Raw genomic sequence first — 11,108 nt, 5'->3', positions numbered from 1 at the left:
GTGTCACGGCAGCAGCGACCCAGTCCGTGGCCTTGGGTTTCCAATGAAAAATGGGGTTAAAGGGGAAACAAAGTTTACGAAGTATTATTCGTGACACCACCTGTGGTATTCGGCAATTAAGGTCTTAGCTGATGCTGCAGCTGCAGTCTACTGGGGCGGTTGGTGACGCAGCAAAGATGTTACAGCTCTCCACAGGCAGAGCTATTCCCCAGGGCAGTTATGATGTAAAAACGGTGATGATGGTGTTATAGTGCAGGGCAGATGAGGCAGCAAATAAACTGCGGACACAGCAGAGTGCAGTCTTCAGACTTTTACTCACAGTTCAGTTGTTACAGTCCCCAGCCGGGGTTCTGTGTCCTCAAATCTTGTAGTCCCTTCCTGGCCGTCTCACTACACTGGCTTCCACCTTTCCTGCCCAATGTCCTGCCCAATGTCCCAATCCAGCAGACTCAGATCTTGTCGGGCGATGTTGGTCAGGCCCCTGGATCCCATGTGTCTGCCTTTTTGGAAAATCAGTGTGGGGTCAGCTGCAGCACTTAAAGATACTCCCACCTTCCATTTCCTAGCTGAGTCCTTAGTTTCTCCACTAGTTTTGGGGCCGATCCCCTAACTGAGACCTGGTCCCTCCACCAACCACACAATTGGATGCAGGCCCCACGGATGGATTGCTCACTCTCCGTGCCCCTAAGACCTCTTCTTCCTCTCCTCCTGGATCTTTCCTTCCTTTCTTCTCACTCTCTTTAGTCTGGAGACAAGCTGCACTCAGCTTCAATCTCCACAAGCGACTCCTTCTGACTCCTGACTGACTGAATCTTTCCAGAACAATCTCTTTACCTCAGCACTAACTCCTCCCACCAACTGTCACTCCCCTAAGCTCCGCCCCCTCTACTTTCTCAACCCACACCCTGTACTTAATTCCCCTTTGGCTAGATGGGGACTAGTGTTTGGTGCTGGTGTCTGAGTCCTGGCAGTGCCTCTTCCTTACCTGAGAGCAGAGTACCACACCTCTGGATGAAGCGCAGTACCCTGTGGCGACTGAGACCGCAGGGGTGCCACAGAAGCAGATACCATGGGCCCACTCACATGGTTGGGCATACGCCATACCTGGATCCCTGGGCAGAGTTCCACTCTCACCTGTATCAATGTTCATAGAATGAAACTGTGATGGAGCAGCAAGCCATGGCTCCCTGCTCCCTTAAGCTCCAACTTGTAGGCTGCAGGTTGCTTTAGGTCTTTGGCTTACAAGATGTTAGTGTATCGACACAGGTGATGCTATTACATCGCTGCACCTGTTTGCCTGTCCTTGGATGTGAAGGAGAAAACTTGACAGTTGAGATCTTTGGGGACTTGGGGTGAGTATAATTTTTTTCTGGTGTCTTACTTTTACACAGGGACTCAAAAGTCATTATTACATTTTGGGTGCACACAGATGGCATAATTACTTGATAAATAAGCACTCAATGGGCATTATTATTTGTCAAGGGGACAGTCAAGGTGCATTATTACTTTTTGGGGGCAATCAAGGGGCATTATTATTTTTTATTAAATTTCAGCTCACCACTGTGACGGCCGTTTAAGATGCTCCAGCACGGATGTAGTTCGGTCCAAACTAAGCACAGCTGTATCTAAACATCCCTCAACTTGATAAAGGCATCCGCCAAAATGCATAGTTTTGGGGGGGTGAGGGGTGAATTTTTTATCACAATATGTAATGTTTTTCATTCATTAAATATCAAGACGTTTTTTGCAAAAACGTCTACTTCTGTTCTTCCAACGCTCGCTGGAAAAACTCTCCATGTTTGGTTTATTATTTTTTTGGGGCTTTCGAGGGCATTATTACTTTGTTAAAGGTGCTTCTAGGGGGCATTACATGTCAAAGCGGTACTAATGGAGCATTATAACTATTTACGGAGCGATCACGACAATATTACTTAAAAAGGTGCCACCGTGGGCATGTTACTCGCTAAGGAAACATTTAAGGGACATTTTTAGTTTCGAGTGGCGCTCTGAATGGGCATTATTACCTTAAAATGGGTACTCTTTGCATTAATGCTATTTTAGGGGAAACTTGTGGCATTGTTTCTTTATAAGGGACCACGCAGGGAGCTATAACTGAAAGGAGCACACATGAGACATTATTACTGCCTAGAGAGCCCAAATGGGTCATTACAATGACACCAAAATTTCTAAAGTACAGTACAGGGGTAACGCACAACAAGCAAAGAATAGGAGGTATCATCAGGAGCATTTGTGGAGGCTCAGATTAGATAGATGGTGCTGGAAATGCGGGAAGTGAAATGTTTCTGTGTTACAAACTCTGCAAACAAACTGTTGTGGGAAGAACTTGTCAAGATGTTCTGGGCCAGATGGAAACGTGAAAGGACGTCAGAAGAGACATGAAAATGACCTTACCTGTGAATGACTAAATGTAACTGTACTGTATGCACTTCTTTAATTCTCTACTTTAATTTACATGTGATCAATCCCACATATTGCACATTACATGCCTGGCAAGAAACCAAATATATAACAGATCTGGAATTGCAATTAGCAAAAAATGTAATAGTATATTCATGTAGTGCATCTTTTGCTCTCAATTTAGTGATCTTTTGCATATATTGACATAATCCACATCTACTCATGCCACATTTGCAGTTATATGTACTTTCTAGCCAAGAATAAGTTCTTTTTACTAAATTTTTTGATCCCACATATAAACTGGGTGACAAAATGTTGGCTAAAGTCCTAGATTTTTTAGCTACAAAACAAACTCCATTATCTAAAATGATGTTGATGTTTTTATCCTGCCTCAAAACTGGAAGATGCCGTTTTATTATGTTAACTATTTGAGGATATTCAATTGAAAATGGTGTAGAAAAAAAACACCTGTGATTGAGAGTCACACAAACTATGATCTAGACAAACTGGACACTAGACATTGTTCTCTATTTCTACTGCATGCTATATTTGTAGCCCTGTTCACACATGCCTGTGAATAACCTGGCTGCTTGAATCTCCTTGTAATTACTTAGCACTCCTGATTGTATTCAACATCATTAGAACAAGCACGCCTTCGCCCTAAAAAATTCTCCTATGGGCAAATTCTTTATTGTGTGAACAGGGTGTGAACTAGTTGCATGCAAAACTCCATTACCCATGGTAGGCTTGCGATATAACTTGCTGGAGATTTTACCGCTATCCACTTCTCCTTCAACAAATAAATAAAGAAAAGGGGAATTTTGATCCCTATATTCAGAAACAAACTGTAAATTCCGATCATTACAATTCAAAAATTCAAAAAACACTTGATGATCTCCTAACATTTCTTTTTTTATTAATAAAAATCAAATCATATATGTAGCGCCCTGATCAAAAAATCCTGTCATAATATGAATTAGACCTTGAAAACAAATAATAATATTCCCAACATATCATGTAAATGATTAAATTTGCCCCCCATTGGGCAACCTTTGACTTGTTTATAGTATTTTTTATTAAATAAAAAAAAACTATGGGATAGTAAAAAGGACACCACATCGACAATCTTGGCTATAATCCATTCTGCCATCGTGGTATAGATATTTTCATCACCCTGAATACAGCCGTTAATGTCTCCCGATGCGGCATGGATGAATAAAGCGAAACCACATCGCTAGTAACCCATACGTATTCTTGTTTCCATTTTAACCCTTTGATAATATTCAAAAAAGCTTTTGTATCTTTAATATATGTGGGAGTATATGATACCAAAGGTTGTATAAAACGATCTACCCAGGCTGATAATCTCTCAGAGAAAGACCCAATGCCAGAAGTTATAGGACGCAATTTGGGAGGAAATATTTCTTTGTGTGTTTTAGGAATACAATGAAATATTATGTACCCACACATTCTTTTTCTTTGACCGACATGACATTGCATTCCACCAAATCCGGCAATAGACTTTTCAATTCAGCCTGATATGTTGCTGTTGGATCACCACTCAATATTTGATATGTATCATCTGAACTCAACATTGCGGTAACCTCATGTTCATATAAGGCCCTATCCAATACTATTTTACTGTCCTTATCTGACTGATGAATTATAATATGCTCATTGGCTTCAAGGGATTTTAATGCCAAAAATTCATCATATTTCATATTATGCTTTTGATTTTTCTCATAGTTTTTTACATCTAGCAGCACTTTAATTTCTTCCATTACCTGTTTTTGGAATATAGCCATACCGTTGGACCTAGATTGCACAGGATAAAATGATGTATTGTGATTGGTTGTAGCCTTATAAATATATGCCTTTATATATATTGTGTTGTAATATGCTTTTTTAAGCTATGACTAAGGGCAGTATTGCCTGAAACGTGTCAGCTTGTTTTTATGATGCACTAATAAAGGACAATATTTTTATTCTATTTCCTCTCCTCCATTCAATATTTGCATGAACTGGACAAGTGAGTGATTTGCATATTCAGTAAATGCACTCAGTACTTGGTGGGGGCTCCTTTTGCATCAATTACTGCATCAATGCGGTGTGGTATGGAGGCAATCAGCCTGTGACACTGCTGAAGGGTTATGGAAGCCCAGGTTGCTTTGATAGCAGCCTTCAGCTTGTCTGCATTGTTGGGTCTGGTGTCTCTCATCTTCCTCTTGACAATACCCCAAATATTCTCTATGGGGTTAAGGTCAGGCGAGTTTGCTGGCCAATCAAGCACAGTGATACTGTTGCTTTTATACCAGGTATTTTTACTTTTGGCAGTGCAGACAGGTACCAAGTCCTGCTGGAGAATGAAATCTCCATCTCCAAAAAGCTTGTTGGCAGTGGGAAGCATGAAGTGCTCTAAAATTTCCTGGTAGACGGCAGCGCTGACTTTGGTCTTGATAAAATACAGTGGACCTACACCAGCAGATGACATGGCTCCCCAAGCCATCACTGATTGTGGAACCTTCACACTAGACCTCCAGCAGCTTGGATTGTATGCTTCTCCACTCTTCCTCCAGGCTCTGGGACCTTGATTTCCAAGGTCTAGTTTGAAGTACAGTATACACAATCAATGATGATTTCAGATCTTATTGGACTGAGTTCTGGAAACATTCTCATCATTCACTCATGGACAAGTCAACCTTTACTTTACTCTCTTGTATGTATGACCACTACTCCCAGAAACCAATACTGCCTTTGGAACTGTAAATGTCACATTATATTGCCCTCGGCTAAATACTTTCTATCATATGACACCTAGATGTTGGAGCCTGTCAAACTGGAAATCAGATGTTTCAATAAAGTGTGAACGAAAAGTTTGTCATTGGGTCATAAAGGTGCAACCCAGGAAAAATTATACTAAGCGAACACCTGTAAAGTAAACCTATAGTAGCTCATATAAAACAATCATACTAAAGGTCTCACTTACATAAACAAAGTCATAAAGCTTCATTTAGCTGGTGCAACTTTTGGCACCAAGGTATCCCTGCCCACATGTGGTGGTATTACTAGCAGTTTTACATAACCCCATTCCTGGCTCTGGCAATATTAAACCTATCTAATATTCCTTAATTCTTCTTCTTTTTTTAATAACGGAATTTATTAATTTTTTCATGTACAGTATTACATACAAGAAAAATAAAGACAAGAAATCAGAGCAAATAAAGTAAGACAATCAGAACGTGTACCATCTCTATGTGCTAGGGCAATTATCATTTAACCGAAATGGAGTCTACTCATCAGAACTTATTCTTAAAATATTGCATAAACAGATATAAAGACATGAAAAGACAGTGACACACAAGGATGGGAAAGGAAAGGGTAGATCAAGATCAATCATTATTCCAACTATTTGCCCAATGTCACCTCTTACAACCATTTTCTTTAAGAGTCTCATTGAACCCAATATGTATCCCATAGAGTCTAAACAAAGAGTCTCATTGAACCCAATATGTATCCCATAGAGTCTAAACGAACTGGTAACGTTCCAATGTGCTATTCAAAACGGCTGTAAAATATTCCATACCTCTAATATTTTGCATTCTCAATTGAAGTTCGTTAAGTGAAGAGGGCCCAGTTGACCTCCATTTGCAAGCTACCAAACATCTAGCAGCCATCGTTATATGTAGTAGAAGTTGTTTAATTTTTCTATCCATCTGGAATGGTGCGATATTCAGTAAATACAATTTTGAATCCAAAAGGGATCCGGAGGCCAGTAACTTTAAAAATAAGGAACATTACATTTTCCCAAAAACCTTGGAAGACTGGGCATGACGAGAACATATGGGGTAGGTCACCTTCTGACGTACCACATCTCCACCAATGATCAGGAATTTTGGGATTAAGTTTGTGGAAGAGAGAGGGAGTATGGTACCAAGGCATAAGCAGTTTATATTGGTTTTCCTTGTAGGTATAACATGTAGATGTCTTGGCCGCATTTCTCCATATCTGTTGCCAGACCTGAATGGAAAGATGTTCCCCCAGAAAATGTTCCCTCTTAGTCATGTAAGGGTAATTTGGATGGTTAGCTGGGTTAGAGTTAAGTGAAATCTGATAAAAGTCCGATATCAGGCCCTTAGTCAAAACACCATCCCTGCACAATCTTTCTAAAGGAGTGGGGAGAGAAACCCAATGGGTTGGGAAAAGAGAGTGCATAAAGTGCCTAATTTGTAAATATCGGTAGTGAGAATTGGCAGGTAGGTTATGATTAGTGTATACACACCTATCAAAAGGTAAAAGAATCCGGCTATGCACTATCTCCACACAGCAAAAAATTTGTTTACTAATCCATATTTTATTAAACACAAAATAAGCCCAATGGAATTAAATGGGTGTTTAACTCAAAAAACACATATGAACAAGGATTGGTTATAAATGAAAATAACCACAAAAAGTATAGCCCATAAAAATATTTTTATTATAATCCATAAATATTAAAAATGTTTTGTTTTTTTTTACAGTGCATAAATACTACTGGGCATTTAACAAATAAAGGGGCCAACATCATATATACGGTAATATTAAGCAGTGTTTTCAAACCTTACCTAGCAAGTTATAGTCAAAGACCATATATCACAAATGTTTAGGGATAGCATTTCCCATATATTGAAAAAACATAAATAGTCAAAACAAGCAAGATGGCAACGCTTATATGGATGTAAAATGAGACAGGTCCCCACTGCCCCAACGCATGTTTCATACTAAAACTTCTTCAGGAGGCGTGAAACTTCGGGAGTATGGTAATTTTGACAGCTGAAATTCTTACGAACAATGATATCGGAAGGCCATTCCACGTACCCATTAAATCACTTAAGTTCCGTGAACAGGTGAGGATAATTATGCTGATGATATAATATTGTTTTGTAACTGGATGTCAGTCGCAGCCCCAGGTATGTTAAAGAGGTATCTTTCCACTTATAGTTAAAATTTTCTTTTAATTGGCTTACCAAACTAGTTGGTATATTGAGGGGAAGAGCTTCTGTTTTATTGTTATCAACTTTGTAGCCTGATAGTTGACTGAAACGGTCCAATAGAGTGTGCAAATTAGGGTGAATGCACACGTTGCGGATTGTTATGCAGATTTTTCCGTGCGGATTTGGCAAAATCCGCAGGTAAATCCGCAGGTCAAAAGACCTGCGGTTTATCTGCGGATTAGCCTGCGGTATGACACCTGTACAATGGAGCAGGTGTAAAACCGCTGCGGAATCCGCACAAAGAATTGATATGATGCGGATGCACATGCTGCAAATCCGCACGGAAAAATCCGCAGCATGTGCACAGCGTTTTTTGTTTTTCATTGATTTTAATGGTACTGTACACTACAGCAGTTTCTGCTGCGGTGTACAGTACCATTAAAATCAATGAAAAACAAAAAAACGCAGCAGAATCTGCAGCGTGTGCACATACCCTTAGGAAGGGTAATATGTAGCTGTGATAATGTCAATGAAACATCATCCGCAAATAGGGATAATTAAATTATCCGTGGTACTCACCAATACTCCATGGATGTTTGGGTCAATTTAACAGCAAGCATATATCCCATAAAAGATACAAGATAAATGGTAGAGATCTAAGAGCAAGGTCCATCAGGTCGGATCCAGTTGCGCTGATGTTTTAGTAGGGGGACCACCTCTCTTGTATCTCACGCTTTGCCATAATGGAGAAGGCGGTGTAGAAGGTTGCTCCAGTTCCCAGTCCGCTAGATTAGGCAGCCATATCTGCTAATCAGAACAGAAGGCGGAGAAGTCTCCAAATGAATGTAAGGCCATAGTTTGTCCATCTTTTATTACTATAAGAGCAAATGTAAATCCCTACCGTTTTTTCAAAGCGAGAAGGAGCAGTTTGAGGTGCCTTCTTCTCTAGAGGGTAATCCATGAGAGGTCAGAATACAGTTGAATGGGAGTCCCTTCATATTCAGTCGCGAGCTTTAGACATTATGTCTTCCTTTAGTTAGAAATCATGTACAAAGCAGATCACATTGAATGGTTGAGTTTGAGATCCCTTACTAGTACTACGCAATGCTCTGTGCGCTTTGTCCAATTTTATTTTGTGGAATGCAGGTTGGGCCAAGGTAGAATTGAACACTGACTCAAATACTGCATGAAGGTCCTCTCATATCCAAATCTTCAAGATGTGTTTCGTCCAGAGCTTTAGCATACGTGGTGACACGTCTCTGTAGTTTGTAAATATTCTGTCTGGTAATATCATGCTCAGATTCTATAGAGTCCACTCTGTCTGCAAGGAGCTTGACATCTTGATGTATGGAGTTGATTTTTGCTCTACAGGCGGTTTTAACTTTAGAGACAAGTAACTTGAAGTCGTCCTGGGTGGGTAGATGGCACAGATATTTTCCCAAAAGATTGTGACTTGAGGAAAAGTCCATATCCCCTGATGTGGCATCTGAAAGAGGGTCTTGGGAGCCACCTTCATTATCCTGGGGAGAGACCAGAGCCGACAACGATGGTGTTGCTCCTAACTCCATATCTGGAGGATCTGACCAAGTGGCTTTATTTTTTTCTATTCCCCTTATGAACAGATTGTTGTTGCCACTTTGGTGGCATAACATCCACATTACTATGCTTTTTTTATAAGAAAGAGATCCAACATAGTGGAAAAGTTTTAATTTTACGTACTTTTCGTGGTGGTTCACCTTGGCTATAGCCCTTTGTTTTGGCCAGCGTGTTGAGCACAGTTGTCAGGTTATGTTCTCTCTAAAGACGGTGTGTTCTAGAACATTATTTTCGTTTGGCCATCAGGCTATATTTTTTCTTTCTCCCTCAGCCTTCATGTCCAAGCAAGTTAAGTTGTAAGATCTCTCTGGAGCCTTTTTCGGGCGTGGCTCCCCAGCACAGGGTCACACCTGATCCCCCTCTCCTCAGTGTCTCTGTGCTGTGTGTGCTGCCAGACATCAGGTCGCAAGCAGGGTCCAGGTGCAGAGGATCTTCCTGCGGTATCCCCACAGGCTTCCCTTCACTCTCTCAGAACCCCGGTGGGATCAGGTGGGCTCACTGAAGATTTATAGGCGAGCTATAACTCACTTTGAGTGTTTTCAAGAGTCTTTTTGTGCAATAATCAAGCTAAGAGGGAGGAACTGTTCTCTCATGCGTCCACTCTGCTTGGTTCCAGGCCTATTCTCTAATACTCCTTAATTCTAAATGGCGGATCGTTCAGTATTGTAATAATAATTTTTTTCCAAAAATATATTAAAGTACCGTATATACTCATGTATAAGCCGACCTGAGCATAAGCCGACCCCCTAATTTTGCCACAAAAAAAATGGGAAAACTTATTGACTCGAGTATAAGCCTAGGGTGGAAAATGCAGCAGCTACTGGTAAATTTCAAAATTAAAAATAGATACCAATAAAAGTAAAATTAATTGAGACATCAGTAGGTTAAATGTTTTTGAATATCCATATTGAATCAGGAGCCCCATATAATGCTCCATACAGTTCATGATTGCCCCATAAGATGCTCTATAGAATAATATGCCCCATATGTTACTCAATAAAGGTTATGGCCCCATAAAATGCTCCATAAAATGCTCCATAGATTATGCCCCCATAAGATGCTCCATAGATTATGCCCCCATAAGATGCTCCATAGATTATGCCCCCATAAGATGCTCCATAGCTTATGCCCCCATAAGATGCTCCATAGATTATGCCCCATATGATGCCGCTGCTGCAATAAAATGACACACACACCTCTCCGTTGCTGGGGGACAGGAGGTGCCAGTGTCACCGCTGGCTCAGGGCCCCAGCACCTGCGGTATTCACCTGTTCCCGGTCCATCGCTGCGCCCGCTCTGTCTTCCGGGTCCTCTATCAGTGACGTTCAGGCAGCAGAGGGTGCGCACTAAGTATGTCATCGTGCCCTCTGCTGCCTGAACATCACTGACAGAGGAAGCAGATGACAGAGTGGTGCGCAGCGATGGGCCGGGGACAGGTGAATATCACATATACTTACCCCCTCCTGGCGCAGTCTCTGCAGCCCCTGCGTCTCCGGCAGCTCTTCCTTCCTTCAGCGGTCACGTGGTACCACTCATTAAAGTCATGAATATGCACATATTCATGACTTTAATGAGCGGTAATACGTGACCCCTGAAAGAAGGCGTGGGAGAAGCAGAGGGGCTGCAGAGACGTGCCGGGGGTAAGTATGATCTGACACCCCCGCTCCCCCTCCCCTGCGACCCCCTGGTGTATATGACTCACGTATAAGCCAAGAGGGGGACTTTCAGCCCAAAAGAATGGGCTGGAAATCTCGGCTTATACGCGAGTATATACGGTATGTTATATTTCAGTACATATATAAATGTATTATTTCACAAGTGGTAAGATGTGCTTATATCACCCAATATCATTGACCTGCATGCATGACCATCATTATTTATGCATGCTCCTGTAATTATCTGGTATTTGCTTTCTTTTATTTTTGTCCCCGTTCCCTTTTGTTTTTTTTCTTGGTTGAAATCTGTCATTTACAAGGAACCTGTCAAGAGCTTTAGGGTAATCAACTTAATTACATTGCTGGTGAGAATAGTAACAGACAAATTCACACATACCCGTATTTTCCGGCATATAAGATGACTTTTTAACCCCTGAAAATCTTCTCAAAAGTCAGGGGTCATCTTATA

This window comes from Dendrobates tinctorius, unplaced genomic scaffold (assembly GCF_039654945.1).
Source record: "Dendrobates tinctorius isolate UK_male_01 unplaced genomic scaffold, ASM3965494v1 ptg000006l, whole genome shotgun sequence".
In the NCBI taxonomy this organism is placed as follows: domain Eukaryota; kingdom Metazoa; phylum Chordata; class Amphibia; order Anura; family Dendrobatidae; genus Dendrobates; species Dendrobates tinctorius.
The sequence above is the reverse complement of the archived record's forward strand: the minus strand, read 5'-3'. Positions refer to the sequence as shown.